We start from the raw sequence: 17,044 nt of genomic DNA on the forward strand, positions 1-17,044 counted from the left end.
TGAAACTAGATCCGGGGTCTTCAAACTCGTTCGATCTTCACTCTAAGTACAAGTCGATCCATGTGAGAATTGCGCTGAAGTCGAACATGGAAGGACATCGCTTGATTACCGGTCAATAATGTAAACCGTTAACAAGTGCAAGAGGAATCACCAATAATGACAATGACCCTCAAGGTACTGCAGTACAATTCACGTGGTGTGAATAAAGGACTTGGCGTCGAACACCACGCAAAATCTTCTGGTCGAAGGTCATTGATGTATACCTGTTGCCGGAAGTGAGAAACTTGCCATTGAGGCATGCAAGCTTCAAAGTACTGGGGGGTTTGTTCCTAGATCAACTTCTTGGATAATGAGCTGAAGTTGACAAGAAGCGATCCGTCAAAGGAGGGCCTTAATGAATCCCACATCAATGACACGGAACGGAGCTAATGATTTTAGTGGAGGTGAAAACAATCTGTGAGATATGATTCAGGGTGGCGATCATGGGTGGATGAAGGACAATGTATGGCAGTGGATGGGACACGGTTGACTCTTTCTGAACACATCTCTTGAACATATAACGACACTAATGTGATGGATCGGTAGCATTACCCCGAATGTGGATGGTTTTGGCGAGGACCATGGTGATGAGACCGGTGAATGAAACAACCCAACCCGATGTGACACGGAGGACAAAGTGTCATGTTCAAGAGCGACTTGCTACCATTAAAGCTTTGAGGTTCTCCCAATTTTTCCCCAGTCATTTCTGACCAATACCTCTTTATTTTTGTCAAGCTTGAGGAGGATAACATATGCTTGTTCTATAACCTGCCCTTCGGGCAAGCCCATCGCTATGTTTTAACGAGCCTAGCGATAGGGAAACTCGTTCTCGTCTAAAGACAAGTTTGTCGCTATTTAATCATTTTAACGAGTCTAACGACAAGGAAAACTCGGTCCTTTTCATTTTTAGAGAGTCTGAAAAGGTACAGAAAGTTAACTCCAAAATTCCTTTTTCGTCATCTAATCCCTTAAGTCCGAAAAAGTATAAAACAATACAGAAGGGATGAGTTTTCGATAACTTTAACGAGCCGAATAAAACAAGCGCTTGACCTTTTTGTGCAATAATCCCTCAGGTCCAAAAAGATTAAAATCTAGAGGAGGGATAGCTCTTCCGGTCAATTTAACGAGCTGGAAGGCCAAAACTCGGCAAACTTTTCATATTTTACGAGTCAGATGAAAAGAGCTCAAAGAAGACTCGTCTTTTGAGGAACGAGTGATAAACAGGGATAGCAGCAGATTCCAGGTACAGGTTGGAATTTTCCAATCACGGCAGTGTCACAAGGATGGCTAGGTGAAATCACTCTTCGCAGCTGTTCCTCAAAATAGGTAAACAATCATATGGAGGTGAACGATTGGCCAAATGGAATGGAGGTGGCGGGTGCAAACACGACCAAGGCTTTTTATGGCTAATAATTTTACGATCACAAATGGTTATTTACCGGTACTGGGTTCATTTTTTAAAGAGCTTGAATGCGCCAAAACACTGCTCAATGCTTATGTTTATTTTTTAACGAGCATGAATTCCGTGTTAAAACTGCTCGGATCTCGCTTTTCTATTTTTTAACGAGCATAAATTCCGCTGTAAAACTGCTTGATTATATGGTCAAATTTTGATTTTTTACCATTACTAGCTTTTCTCTTTTCAAATATAGTACTGCTTTTCAGTTGCTGCAACAAACTTTGTTAGAAATGAATAATATTTTCATGAAAATGAGATTATAACCCTAATATTTCACTTTAAACTGTGTAAAAAGCCATTAAAAGGTGTTTTTACCTCTCATTTACCATTTCATTTGCATTTGGTTTGTTGGAGCTCTCTAGGTGCCTCTTCCCCTGTTGGGTCCCTATAATACTAGTGATTACCCCATTACTATTGTAGTTATACCCCTTATTTATATTGATGTACCCATGTAGTGCCCATATTGTTACTATTGTGCCACATAGAAGCCCACTATTGTTATTGTTGTGCCCTACAATATTATTGTTATGTAGGCTTTGATTGTATTGGGACCACTTAGACTCCTATATATAGAAAGGAGGTATTTTCATTTTTATCATCCAAGAATTGTTCATTTATGTAATGTAAAGGAGGTTGCCCCCTCGAAGAGGCTGAATTCTAAGGCGTGGATCTCTCTTTTCTATCTTTTTGTGAGCTGGTTTCATAACATTTGGTATCAGAGCTTTGGATTCTAGGGTTTCGTTGCTCCAAATAGGTCATCGTGGCATTTTCGCTATAACTTTTTTTCTGTGACGTTTCAGAAGTCGCAAAAAAAAACCCATTTGAGAAGACATCGCGCTGAACCTTGGGTCCAAATTTCAGAGCTTTTCGCGGGATATTTTCGGAGATATGATTTCAGGAAGTTGGTCTTTTTGATGACTCCTGAATTACACTCAAAACAGGTGACCTGGGGAAAATCGTCATAACTTTCTTTCTGAGCATCGGATTGAAGTTTTGTAAGAAGGTACAGAAAGAGGATGGACTGTAGTTTCTTGTGGGTGTTTTTCAGATCCAAAGATCGAAACAGTGACTCGTGGCACATCATACAACTTCGCTCTACTGAACCAGTCTAAAAGCAAGTCACCGTGGGAGATTTCACATAACTCTTCCTTGGAGAATCCAATTTGGCTCAGACTTGTGGCATTGGAAAGAGGACGTAGAAGGCTACTACAGGTAGCAATTTTAGAATTGGATGATCCGAAATTACAGAGATACATCAGATTCAATATCAGGCTTCTATAAAGTGAAAAAAGGTGTGTAGTTTTTATTTTTATTTTTGTGTAAGCTTGGTTTAACAAAATTCAAAGGGCATAGTAAAGCATTATTATCGGTAACTGATGCCCTGAGGAAAGAAAATGCAAACACCTAGTAAGGAACCTGAAAGCTCTAGCATGACTCATGAAGAAGAGGAAGAAATGCTACATGATATATCAAAATTACAAGAACAAGTGCAACAAATGTCACGCTCACAAAAGCTAACAGAAGCTAAGATAAGTGGCGTGGAATCTAAGGTAAATGGTGTGGAATCTAAGATAAAGGGCATGGAAGCTAAGATGGAGGATTCGATGGCAAATTTGAAGATAGATTTGAATACAAACATGGAAGAATTGAAGAAGTTGCTACAAGAAAGGGTCACTAATGGTGAAAAGGTAGTAAAGGAAACTCATGATGAGAACAAAAGAAATGTTAATCATGATTCCATAGACTCTAATGTTGGATCAAAGACTCACCATGTTCCAAAAATCGATATGAGGAAGTTTGATGGCAAGGATCCCGCCACATGGATATTACAGATGGAGCAATTCTTCGATCTCAATAATGTGCAAAACACACAAAAGGTACGTATGGCAACTTTATATTTGGAACCAAATCAGTTTGTATGGTATCAATGGCTTTGTTCTCGTAAACAATTTATCACTTGGGCAATTTTTACGGAAGAATTGATAGCACATTATGAGGATACAAAAAGCAACACTTTTTTTAGCCAATTGATAAGTCTCAAACAAAAGGGTTCAATAATGGAGCACATTGAGGAGTTCCAAAAATTGAACATAAGGGTAAAAGATATTCCAGAGGAGCATAGGATTGATGTGTTCATAGGGTCTTTAAAGGATAATATCCAACATGATGTGTGCCTTTGGGAACCTGATTCATTAGAGAAGGCATTCAGGTTAGCAAGAAAAATGGAAAGCAAAATTATGGCAACTAGGAAGCATACCATTCACAACTATAAAGAAGGAAGTGTTGTTGCCCATAGTCTTCCACAACCTACAAGGTTGACACCACAACAATTGGAAGAAAAAAGAGCAAAAGGGCTTTGTTACAATTGTGATAGCAAATACACAAAAGGTCATAAGTGTGCTGAGAAGAAATTATTCTACATAGATTGTGAAGAGGAAGAAGAAAAGGAGCAAGAAAGGTCAAAAGAAGAGGATATATTCCAGGAACAAAGCCTAGATGAAGAACAAATAAATCCGACCATATCTTGTAATGCATTGGCGGGAATTACCACTCCTCAAACCATCAAGATAGAAGGACAAATCAAGAAGAAAAAGGTAATAGTGTTGATTGATTCAGGAAGCACCCACAATTTTATTCATTGTAGGGTAGCAAAAGAATTGAATTGCTTCCTATATCCAGCACCAGAGTGTCAAGTGATGATTGCAAATGGAGGAACAATAAATTGTTCTGGAAAGTGCCATAATATCAAGCTATCCATGGGAGAATATGTATTGACTAGCCCAATGCTTTCCATTCCAATGGGAGGTGCTGATGTTGTACTAGGAGTCCAATGGCTACAATCCTTGGGTACAATAGCTTTTAATTTTCAAGAACTTTTCATGAAATTTTCTGTGGAAGGAAAGGAAGTTGAATTAAGGGGTATTGCAGGGAAACCAGGAAAGATAATCAGCTCTAATGGAATGACAAAGCTTCTAAAAAAGGAGCAAAGAGGTGTAATTGCACAATTATGTTCGCTAGATGTTTCCACATTGGAATCATCTATTTCTCCAGATCTCCAAAAAGTCCTGGACAATCATTCCAAGGTATTTGAGACTCCCAAAGGTCTCCCACCTATGCGTGATCATGATCATGCTATTCATCTGATTCCAGGAAGTGTTCCTCCAAACATCAGGCCGTACAGATATCCATATGTCCAAAAAAGTGAAATTGAACGTATGGTTGCAGAAATGCTAGAGGCTGGTATAATTCAACCGAGTCAAAGTTCTTTCTCAGCTCCAGTAGTATTGGTGCACAAGAAGGATGGATCATGGCGCATGTGTCCAGATTATAGGGAGCTCAACAAGCTCACTATTAAAGATAAGTTCCCCATTCCTGTTATTGATGAATTACTGGATGAATTGCATGGATCAATTTACTTCACCAAGTTGGATCTTCGTTCGGGATATCATCAAATCAGAATGAAGATTGAAGACATTCCGAAAACAGCATTTAGAACTCATGAGGGTCATTATGAATTTTTGGTCATGCCTTTTGGCCTTACCAATGCACCTTCAACATTTCAAGGTTTGATGAATTCAATTTTCAAACCATTCCTTAGAAAATTTGTGTTAGTATTTTTTGATGATATACTAATCTACAGCAAGTCTTGGAAGGATCATGTTGAACATGTTGACAGGGTGCTACAACTATTGGAGGAGAAACAATTATATGCAAAAAGATCCAAATGTTTCTTTGGAGTCCAGGAGGTGGAATATTTGGGTCATATTGTATCTCATGAAGGAGTTAAGGTAGACCCTAGCAAAATTAAAGCCATTAAGGAATGGAAAATCCCCACATCCATAAAGCATCTGCGAGGATTTCTTGGGTTGACAGGGTATTATCGCAAGTTTGTTAAGAATTATGGGAGAATAGCAGCACCTCTAACAACATTATTGAAGAAAGATTCATTTTCATGGACTTCGGAAGCAACAAAGGCCTTTGAACATCTTAAAGAGGCAATGTGCCAAGCACCGGTCTTAGCTACACCGGACTTCACAAAAACCTTTATTGTGGAATGTGATGCTTCAGGAAATGGAATTGGTGCTGTTCTAATGCAAGATGAAAGACCCATTGCTTTTGAAAGTCGTCCAATCAAGGGAAAGTTTTTAAGCAAAGCTATTTATGAGAAGGAAATGTTGGCAATACTCCATGCACTTAAGAAATGGCGACCCTACCTAATGGGAAGACACTTCAAGGTAAAAACGGATCATGATAGCCTTAAATACTTTTTAGAACAAAGATTATCCTCTGAAGAGCAACAAAAGTGGGTCACAAAGATGTTGGGTTATGACTTTGAAATCATCTACAAAAAAGGGAAGCAAAATGTGGTGGCAGATGCACTCTCAAGAAAGGATGAGGATGTGGAAGCATTGTTGTGTGCCATTTCTATTATCCAACCAGATTGGATAAACGAAGCAAGGGAGGAATGGAAGAATGACGAAGAAGTGTGGGCACTTATTCGAAAGCTACAACAAGATTCCAGTACTTCTGATACATTTAGCTGGAAAAATGATTCGTTATGGTACAAAGATCGCTTATACCTCTGTAAGAATTCCCAGCTAAAACAAAAGATTCTTATGGAATTGCACACTTCTCCCTTAGGAGGGCACTCAGGATTTTTAAAAACTTACCACAGGGTTAAGAAGGAATTTTTTTGGGATGGCCTTAAATCAGATATTCAAAAGTTTGTGGCGGAATGTTTGGTTTGCCAGCAAAATAAAGTTGAAACAATTAAGACACCGGGTCTATTACAACCTTTATCCATTCCAAGCCAACGTTGGGAGGAGGTTTCAATGGATTTTATCACAGGTTTACCCAAGTCTGAGGGAAAGAGTGTCATCATGGTGGTAGTTGACAGACTTACCAAGTATGCACACTTTTGTGCATTATCACATCCATTTAAAGCCAGTACAGTTTCTACTGCATTTATGGAAACAGTTCAAAAGCTACATGGAAACCCAAAGATTATTGTAAGTGACAGAGATCCCATTTTCACTGGAAATTTTTGGACAGAATTATTTTCTTGTCTTGGTACTCAGTTAGCTCATAGCTCATCTTATCATCCTCAATCTGATGGGCAAACTGAGATAGTAAACAAATGTTTGGAAGGATATCTTCGTTGCTTTGTATCTGATAAACAGACACAATGGGTCAAATGGTTGCCTCTGGCTGAATGGTGGTATAACACTTCCTTCCATACAACAACAAAAATGACCCCATTTATGGCACTTTATGGGTATCAACCACCATCCATCACATCATATTTAAGAGAAAATTCTAAGGTTCAGGCAGTGGAACATCACATCGAACATCAACAACAAGTCCTCCAACTCTTAAAGGATAACCTCGTGTTGGCACAGAATAGAATGAAACAACAGGCAGATCAACATCGCAGTGAAAGAAGTTTTGATGTAGGTGATTGGGTATTCCTACGGCTACAACCATATAAGCAAATGTCCCTCAAGCAAGCTAAGAAGGATAATAAATTATCACCAAAGTATTATGGTCCGTACAAGGTGTTGCAAAAGATTGGTACTATGGCATACAAATTGGAGCTTCCTGCAGCTTCTCGATTGCACCCAGTTTTCCATGTTTCATGCTTAAAGAAGGTTATAGGCGACAAGCTCCCAGTTCAAACAATATTGCCAGAACTTGACGAAGAAGGAAAAATTATATTGGAACCGGAAGCAGTCATAGAAACAAGAACTCGACAGCTACGAAATCGATCAATTTCAGAGTATCTTATCAAGTGGAAGAACTTATCCGCTGAAGATTCCACATGGGAGGATGAGAATTTTATGCAGAAGTATCCTGAACTACTCAAGCGTTGAGGACAACACTTTTTTGAAGGAGAGGGGCATGTTGGGTCCCTATAATACTAGTGATTACCCCATTACTATTGTAGTTATACCCCTTATTTATATTGTTGTACCCAAGTAGTGCCCATATTGTTACTATTGTGCCACATAGAATCCCTCTATTGTTATTGTTGTGCCCTACAATATTATTGTTATGTAGGCTTTGATTGTATTGGGACCACTTAGACTCCTATATATAGAAAGGAGGTATTTTCATTTTTATCATCCAAGAATTGTTCATTTATGTAATGTAAAGGAGGTTGCCCCCTCGAAGAGGCTGAATTCTAAGGCGTGGATCTCTCTTTTCTATCTTTTTGTGAGCTGGTTTCATAACATCCCCCTTGATTTTCACCAGCTGATTCCGGGAGATTCTGCGGACGATTTTCAGCGCCGTCTGGACCAGGTAGGAGCTAAACCCTAGCTCTTTCTTTTCATGGTTTCTTTTTCCTGTTTCATGCCTGTTTTCCAGCATTTCTGAGCCCCAGGGGTTTTACAAAATCGCCCTAGTTCCAGCGCAGGTTCCTCTTTCGAAACCTGCGCTGAAGGTCAAGCTGCCTTAAGGTAGCCTGACCCTCAGCGCAAGTGGGAGGCTTCCTGCCTGCGCTGGGCTCAAAAAACTGAGTTTTTTAGGTCATTTTTTGATGATTTTTTCGCCAGTTTCTCATCAAAATCAGGAACTTACTCCTTCTCTTGTTTGCCTTGCAGGGAAATTTGAACAAAATGTCTCTTACGTGGCGAGACCAAGAACATGAAGAGGAGGACATGATTGCCCTCCATGACCCTGTCACGGTGAACGCGTTGCGGAACTGCGGCCTGCTGAAGTTCTTCCGTATCTCTAGTATGAGAGCACAGATTTCTTTACTGCAGTACATGCTTGATGCTTGGGATCCTGTTAATTAAGTGTTCCAGATTAGGGGAAAGGCCATCCCCTTGACCATAGAGGACATGTACTTCTTGACTGGACTGTCAAGACGAGGTGCCCCCATTTCCTTGTCAGGTACGGCCCGGGGGACTGATTCCACTAGAGATTATGTCCGCCAGTATTGCAGGGAAGGTTCTCAGCCGAGCAGAGACGGCAAGATTGTTATCCGTGAGATTACTGATCGGGCTCTCAGGTCCATTCTGTTCACTATTGGTAGGATGGCCGGCAGTGCAGCTCTACATGTTGCCAACAGGTCTTATATGCAGCACGCTTTGGAGTGTCTCCAACTGAAAGTATTCAACTGGTGTGATGCAGTATTTGTTCAGATGAAAAGTCAATTGACCAAGGTAAAGGACGGGAAGCTGAAGAACTTTGGATTTGGTTCTATTCTGATTGCCTTTGCCTTGGAGAAAATCCCACTGATGCAGCCTCAGTACATCATACTCGACTTGCCTTCTCCGACCGAGCCACGTATGCAGAGGTGGGTCGACCACATGTCTAGGCATGCTGGTCAACCTCAGATTACTTTTACTGAGGCCTTCTTTAGGTGGTTCGAGCGTCAGGAGATGGCGTTTTCTGAGTATCCATATGTGGGTATGGATTTCCGAGGCGACCCGGATTTGGTGCTACCGGGTGGCGAGCAGTGGGGCGCCATTGGTAAACTCCTTGACCATATTATTGCTTACTGTTCTTATTCATAATGTTGCTGTGCTTTATTCTATCAAGATTTTTAATTGTACTCTTGGGTGCATGCAGATATTGGTCCTGTTCATCCAGCAGTTCGTCCGAGATCGCTAGTTGCTGCCCCGGCAGTGGAGCCTGCTAGGAGAGTTGTTATTCGCGATCTTGACGACACTGAGACCCTTACAGTTGTGCAGGAGCAGGTTGAGAGCCTTACTCGCGGTCTTCCTGATGTACAGATTGACGAGTTACCTTTACAGCTGCAGCGGCATACTATTGGCGTGCCTAGACGATGGACTCGTCTCTTGCGCATGATTGCACAGGCCGTGACGTACTATCATGAGCACCACTAGGCTAGGGTGCCCCCTAGCATCTTTTTGAGTTTTTAGGTCATATGACCAATTTTGTCTTGGTTACAGAACATTATGTATGAACTTATATAAACAACTTATACGTATTTTGATTTTCGGGTTTTATTCTGGTTGATTTATGTGATCCATATGTACAATCTTTAATGATGTGTCCTTTTTATAAATGTTGCAAATGTCTATCTAACACATAGTTCGCTAATGAGTCAGTTAATGTGTTTAAGTTTCTTGAAATATGTTGATATTGAATTGAATCAAATCGTCTTTCCAAGATCTTAACCCTTAGGAACATGCGATAAATAGCTGGATTGCGAACATAATATATACCATTGAGCTGTAGTATTACGAGCTGTGAGTCTAGCCTGACAATTAGTCGGCGTATGCCACGTGTGATGGCATCAAAGAGTAGTTCTATCAACGCGCTATACTCAGCGATGTTATTCGTTGATTGCCCAATACATACACCTCTGAAACTTACTAACTCGCCGCTTGGATAAAAAATGGCCCAGGCTGCGGAGGACAGGTTCCGCGAACTACGACTCGCTCCGTCGGCATATCCAACACATGTCTCCAGAAGGTTCGACATCTGCAACGGAAAAAGGTGGATCACTCGACCAGAACAAACACTTTTAGCGAAAACAAAACACAACAAAAGCATGCAGGTTACTATTTAAGCATAGTAACGCTTGAGGTACAACCCGTTGCGGGGCTGCGCCAGTGGAATTCCATCGTAATCCATTAACTCGTAGGCTCCTTTTGCTAACACCCTTTTAACAATATAGGGGCCCATCCATAAGAAATTGAATTTACCTGCTCCCAATTTATCGGATTCTTGGTCATAAAGCAAGACCAAATCACCTTCTGAGAAGACACGGGGTTTGACATTTTTGTCGAACTGAGCCTTGACTCGTTTCTTATGGGCCTCGTTAGCCAAAGTGGCATCACGACGGGTTTCATCCAACTGGATTAATTCCAAGAAACGAGCCTCTTCTTCTGAAGTTCTGGGGAGAAGATCGATTGCGAGTTTAAGCGACGAAATTTCGCACTGGATTGGCAAGACTGCTTCCAGGCCATACACCAGTTGAAAAGGTGTGAACCCGGTTGCGTTCTTTACCGATGTTTGGTAAGCCCACAAGGCTGAGTACAGGATTAGGGGCCACCTTCTTTTATGAACCCCAATCATCCTTTGCAACATACGCTTCAGGACCTTGTTGATTGCCTCAACCTGTCCGTTGGCTTGCGGATAATATGGGGTAGAGCTGTCGTGAGATAGCCCTAGCTTGGCAGCTAATTCGACCATCATGTGATTGCGAAAATGCGACCCATGATCTGTAACTATAGCCTGTGGTACGCCGAACCTGGCGACTACATGATTGAAAAAGAAAAGGGTAGCTGTTTCACCAGTGTTATCCAATGTAGGCATCGCCTCGGCCCATTTGGTAAAATAGTCAACAGCGACTATAATATACCCATGCCCCCCGGTCGAGGTGGGGTTACATTGCATGAAATCGATGCCCCACTTGGCGAAGGGCCCAACAGCAACTATCGGCTGTAAAGGTGCGGGTGGTCGTCTGGTTTTGCTATCAAAGATTTGACAAGCATGGCAACTTCTGACTGCGGTTATGCAATCTTTGAACATGGTTGGCCAGAAGTATCCTGCTCGTAAGATTCTTTGTGCTGTTGCATATCCAGACTGATGCCCCCCACACGCGCCTGAATGACAATCATTCAGGGCTTTTTCGGCTTCCTCATGGGTAAGGCACCTCCTCAGAACTGTATCGATACCACGACGGTAAAGTGTATCACCGACGATCATGTAGTCTTTTGCTTGGTATCGTATACGTTTCTGAGGAGGTGCCTTACCCATGAGGAAGCCGAAAAAGCCCTGAATGATTGTCATTCAGGCGCGTGGGAAAAGTATCCAATACGGAATGACCCTATCCCACTCTAAGGGTGATAGTACCTCAGCAACAACCGAATGCAAAGCTATTCAAGATTACTTCTTTATGAGATGTAAGAGAGGGGAGAAAGAGATCCACTAACCGTTGTCTTCCACTAATGATTGATCCAATCTTCTCTCCTTGCGGCTTGCTCCCAGCTCCTTGCTCTTTCACTGGCCCAGCTACACAAAGATCCTGCAAAAGCACAAGAAAGGGAAACTACAAGAAGCATACATCCATAACTGATTCAAGGATTAGAATAAATCAAATATACAAGCATCAATACGCCACAGAGACACATGCATATAGAAGAACCCCAAATGCTTTATTAATGGAAGAAGTAAAGTTCTGAGAGTGTTACAACCATAAGAGGCCCAATCCAGCAACACCTCCCAGCAGAAAGAAATCTCCTCTTCACCTCCTTCAAAGCAATCACCCAATAGTTCTATACTCAAACCAACAGCACTTCCTTACATTCACAAGATTCCAGCCTCCCTAGACCTCTTGAGAGAGCTCTATATATAGGAGTTTTGGAGAAAGGATGTGTCAGCTTGAGGCTGGCATGAAGCTGACTAGTGTCCTCTCCCACTTCAGTTATACTTCAGTTCTTGAGTCCACTTGGAGTTTCTTGCTTCCACTTGGAGATCTAGATCCTCTTACTCATCACAAGGCGAATTCCCTGATCCAAGTGTCATTTTGGAAGCTTCCTGGGCATTTGACACCTTGCAGAATGACTGTGCCACTTGGCCAATCTCGCCCAGCACAGGTAGCCTTCATTAGATTTGGCATTCAGCGCAGGTACAGAGTGGAGCAGTTGACATTCAGCGCAGATGCTCAATGGAGCAGCTGACATGATCCAGAATTAGCTTGTTTTTGAGTGTTTTCAGGTGGAGAACTGATTTTTAGTGCTGTGGTTTGCTGACCTTGTTCCTCTAGGGGTAGGAACAACATGTTTAGGGACTTTGGATCCCTCAGATTATTGACATTTCATGCTTCATGCTGTTAGGCACAAAAATGTCTATAACAGACGCGCACATGCAACATCAAGCGAACACCAAGACCATCAAAGACTCCACACACCTTTCCATTCATAGGTGAAGCTATGATACACCAAGAGGACATCCATCACTCAGAAGCACTGTAGCTTGACATGCACACCACCAGTAGAAAGAACACACCAGTTCTATCATGTCGAGTCGTGTCATGAGTCATCTCGGCCACATGAATACTGTGGGCGATATTGTTGTAAATCAATGTAATGTAACGTGGAATTCCAAGAGACCCACATGTAAATCCAAAGGGTCATGTAAATATGAAAATTCATGAAAGTCAAACAGTCATGAGGGAAGTTGAACAATCACAAGGGCCAATTTTACCCATGGCTATAAATACCCCTCATTTGTACATGAAAAAGACTTTTCACCTTGGCTCCTCCCACATAGCCTTGAGAGTTTGTAATCTTTTCTTTGAGTGAGGAGTGGCTCCAATGCCCTACTTACGGGGTTAGTGATGTATGGTGTACCATGTGTCTTCAAACTTTCGCTTAATTTAGAAGCCTGATAACATGCTATCACTTTTTCACACATGTATTGTAATTGTTTGTAAGACTATTCTTTGAACACTTGCAATGCATGTTGCTTTAACCTGTGTTAAGATAGTTGAACTATTTCGGTTGTTCTAATACATATGTTTACGAAAATGTGTTGTATAAGTTGTTAACACTGTCTCACCGATGTGGCTACCTCGTCAGACACTAAACAAAACCATTCCCATAAACATGTTATAACGACCGTCACACTCACGTGGACTATTCCATTGGGTGTTGTACGTGCCATCCATTCATTGTGTGTTTTTGATTGCCGCATCTGTGTGGACTACTCCATAAGAATTTTCCCATGTCCTGTTATGTTGTGTGTCTCTAATAGAGTTGGGACTATTCCATTTCGATTGGAGACTCACTTCGACCCTCTCCCTCTGTGGTGAAAGAACCTTGACACATGTAACACTAAGCACTCACTAGGCACGCAAAACGTGTTGTTTGAAGGAAAAGAAGACCACTCTCACATGCTGACAAGCAAGATCTAAGGCATATCTTTAAGATAATAGCAACTGGGCCATCGTACTAGATGGGACTCCTACACCAAACAGTGTGAGGTCTAGTTGGGACTTCATATTGGGGAGATCCCCTGAATGTTGGCGGGTCCAACACCGTCAACACAATCTTGCTGTGATTTCTATTATCTTTTGATGATGTCTTCTTCATAATAATATTTATGTGACAGTTATGGTGGAGTTGAATGGTTTGTGAATGAAATATTGAAATGTATTGATGATGGTATGTAATGATCTGTAAGTAGCTCAGAGATCTGTGATGAAGGATATATGTGTCTGTGGTTGATTCAAATTGAGGGATTAATGTTTTGGATATTTGTGCGTAGGTCCGATTAAGGAAAAACGTGTGTATGCACGAGGATTATTCATAATAGTAGCATATACATTTTTACATATTATTGATCAAGGTTTGCATTGGCAACAATTGGTTTCAATGATAGATAACAGTGTATGGAAAGTTGATTATCGGAAGTTCATTCACATGATTTGTTCCGGTTTAGTTTGATTGGTTACAATGAGATTTAGTGATCGATTTTTTTTAGTTGATTTGGTGATTTGATGATGGTAGTGGATCCAATATGAAAATTTGATGAAAGGTGGCCTCCAGGTTGTAATGTTTTGATAAGTTGGATCCAATTTGAAACATTCTGAAAAGTGATCCACAAGGAATTAAAGAATAAGGGGGTTTTATCCCCCTTCCAGTAGAAGTTGGAAAATGAGAGAAGGTTGTATCCTTTTGCAGGTGGGTGCTTGCGTACTGGTATGATTTTTTTCCAGTACGAGATTGTAAATAATATTTTTTTAAAAGAAGAAGACAGAGATGAAAACAACGGTGGTTTTTTCCCACATTGGATTTCCACCTAAAATTCCAGTGTTCATATGTGTTGACTATGTGATGATTTATTCTATTATTACCGCACTTTATTATTGTTTAATTAATGCCTAATGAAGGTATGATACACTGGTTCAAGCTAAAATGATGTAGAATTAATTGGAAGGATAGTTAACTGGATATATGTTAGTTGTCTACATAACAGTAGCATACTTACGTAGGTTTACCTCATTAAAGCCATGTAGATAAATCTGAATAGAAAATGAGAAGGTTAAGTAAGTTTTAATATATTGATTCACCACCCCCACCCCCCCAAGTATTTTTACTAACAATTGGTTTCAGAGCAAGTCCTTCAAAAGAAACTTGATCACTTGAAGGAGGGAGAAACATCAATCCATCCACCATTTTTTGATGGATCCAATCTATTTTTTTGGAATGTCAGAAAAAGATATTACCTACAATCACTTGCAGTTGATGTTTGGGGAATCATTGAAGGAGGCTATCAGCATCCATTCGCCATTCCCATAGATTAAGGAGAAAAGAAAAAGTATGAGACCAATGCAAAAGTTATCAATACTTTGTTAGGAAGCTTGGAAGAATAAAAGTTTGTCTAATTCATGTAGATGAATATCGCAAAGGCTATATGGTACATAATCATTCAGAGTTATGAAGGCAACAACAAGGTAAAGAGTGGAAAACTTCAAACATTTAGAGTTCAATATGAAACTCTCAGAATTCATAATGAAAAAAGCATTGCAATTTTCTTTCTTAGAGTAGATGAAATCATTAATTCAATGAGAAATATTGGTGACGAAGTAAAAGAATCATCCCTGCTTCAGATAATCTAAAGATATCTAACACCAAAATTCGATTCAAAAGTATTTGCCACTGAAGAAATGAATGATTTGAAGAACCTAACTGTTGAACAACTTCATGGGATTCTGACAACCTATGAAATGAGAAAAGGGGGTCCCTCGGATATTAGAGAAGTTGCATTTAAGGCTACTTCTAAAGTAAAAGAAAATGAGGAACTTAAGGAACCAGGTAATGTATTAGATGAGGAAGAGGCAAACTTCGTGAAGAAACTTCAAGTAGGTATTGATAGATTCTGAGGTAATCTTCCCTTCAAATGTTTTTCTTGTGGAAGAGTTGGTAACTATGCTACTAAATGTCCTTATAGAGAAAATCATTATAAAGCGAAGAATTCAACAAAAATAAAATACAGAGGAAAGATCGAAAATAGAAGAAGTTTCTACACTCATGAAGATAGTGATGGTTTTTCAAGTGGCGAAGAAGGTGAGTCTGATTAAGAATATCAATTACTTATGGCATTTGAAGATAAATATATTGATGAGTGTGATGATGTTTTTATGGATGCCCTAGAAGAAAAGGATAACTTCATTGAATAAATAACTCAACTTAAAATTCGTTTGGAAGAAGCTAAATTAGCAGAAGAAGCTCTAAAAAACAAATCCTAGAAAAGGAAAAGCGTAATGAAAAGTTAGAACTAGAAATAGTAAGTCTAAGGAAGGAACTTAAGACCACAAAAGGTATAAATATTAGGTTTTCTAAAGGATGTGGAACCTTAGATGAAACCTCAAAATGAAACTCTCTCCTCCCATAAAAAAAGGTCTTGGATACAATGGATAATCATTAAAGACTATAAAGCTTTCTGAAATGGGTACAGGAAGCTATCTCAATGCAATAAAAGGAAGCAGTCAACGAAACTCCAGCTATCAACAAAATAATAGAGGATCAAATACCTTTTAGGTAAATCTCCCTTACTACAATCAATGGGAAAACTACAATGGTCAATGCTCCACTTGTCATAATTTTGGTCATAAGGCTTCTCAATGTGTTGCTTACAAAACTATCATGACTAGAGAAGTAAGAAAGAAAAAGAATGAGATTGGCGTGAAGAAATTCTCTTACAATAGTTTCTCACCTCTTCAAGATGAAACTAAATGTTCCATTTGCAATAACTTTGGGCATAAAGAATCTAAATGCAGGAGAAAAATGCAATCAACGCCTCGGAATGAAAATAAGGAAACACCTAAAGTATGGAAAAGCAAGACCATGGAATCTAAAAACTGTGGTCTAGCTTTATATGCATGAGATAAAGCAAATTTGTGGTACATTGACAGTGGATGATCAAAGCATATGTCATGTGATAAAAATAAGTTTATGTCCTTTAATGAAATAAAGAAAGAAAAGAATGTAACCTTTGGAAATAATTCACTTATTGCTATCAAAGGAAAATGAATTGTTTTGCTGAAAGAAAAAGTTAAAGATGGAAATGTTTTGTTTGTTGATGGATTAAAACATAACTTGTTGAGTGTTAGTCAGATGTGTGACCAAGGGCATGAGGTTATTTTCAGATCAAAGAATTGTGTGGTTCGGAATCTCGATACAGGTAAGATCATAATAAAGGGGACAAGAACTCTTGGTAATGTCTATGTCTTGGAAGGCGGTCTAGAACAATGTTACTTAAGAAAAGCAGAAGAAAGTTGGCTATGGCACAAAATATTGGGACATCTAAGCTTCACTCAAATACATAAGTCAAGAAAGCTAGGAGTTATTTGTGATTTACCTAACATCTCTCTACCATAAAGTACCATATGCAAATCATGTCAATTCGGTAAGAAAACTAGGGTTCAGTTCAATGCCAAAGAAGGTACAACGGGTAAACCACTTGAACTTATTCATATTGATTTTTGTGGTCCTATGAGGAAAAATTCACCTCGAGGAGAACAATATTTCATGTTATTCATTGATGAATTTACTAGAATGTGTT

Source organism: Pinus tabuliformis, chromosome 9 (assembly GCF_031772625.1).
Source record: "Pinus tabuliformis cultivar Carrire ecotype Pingquan chromosome 9, CPIR1, whole genome shotgun sequence".
NCBI lineage: Eukaryota > Viridiplantae > Streptophyta > Pinopsida > Pinales > Pinaceae > Pinus > Pinus tabuliformis.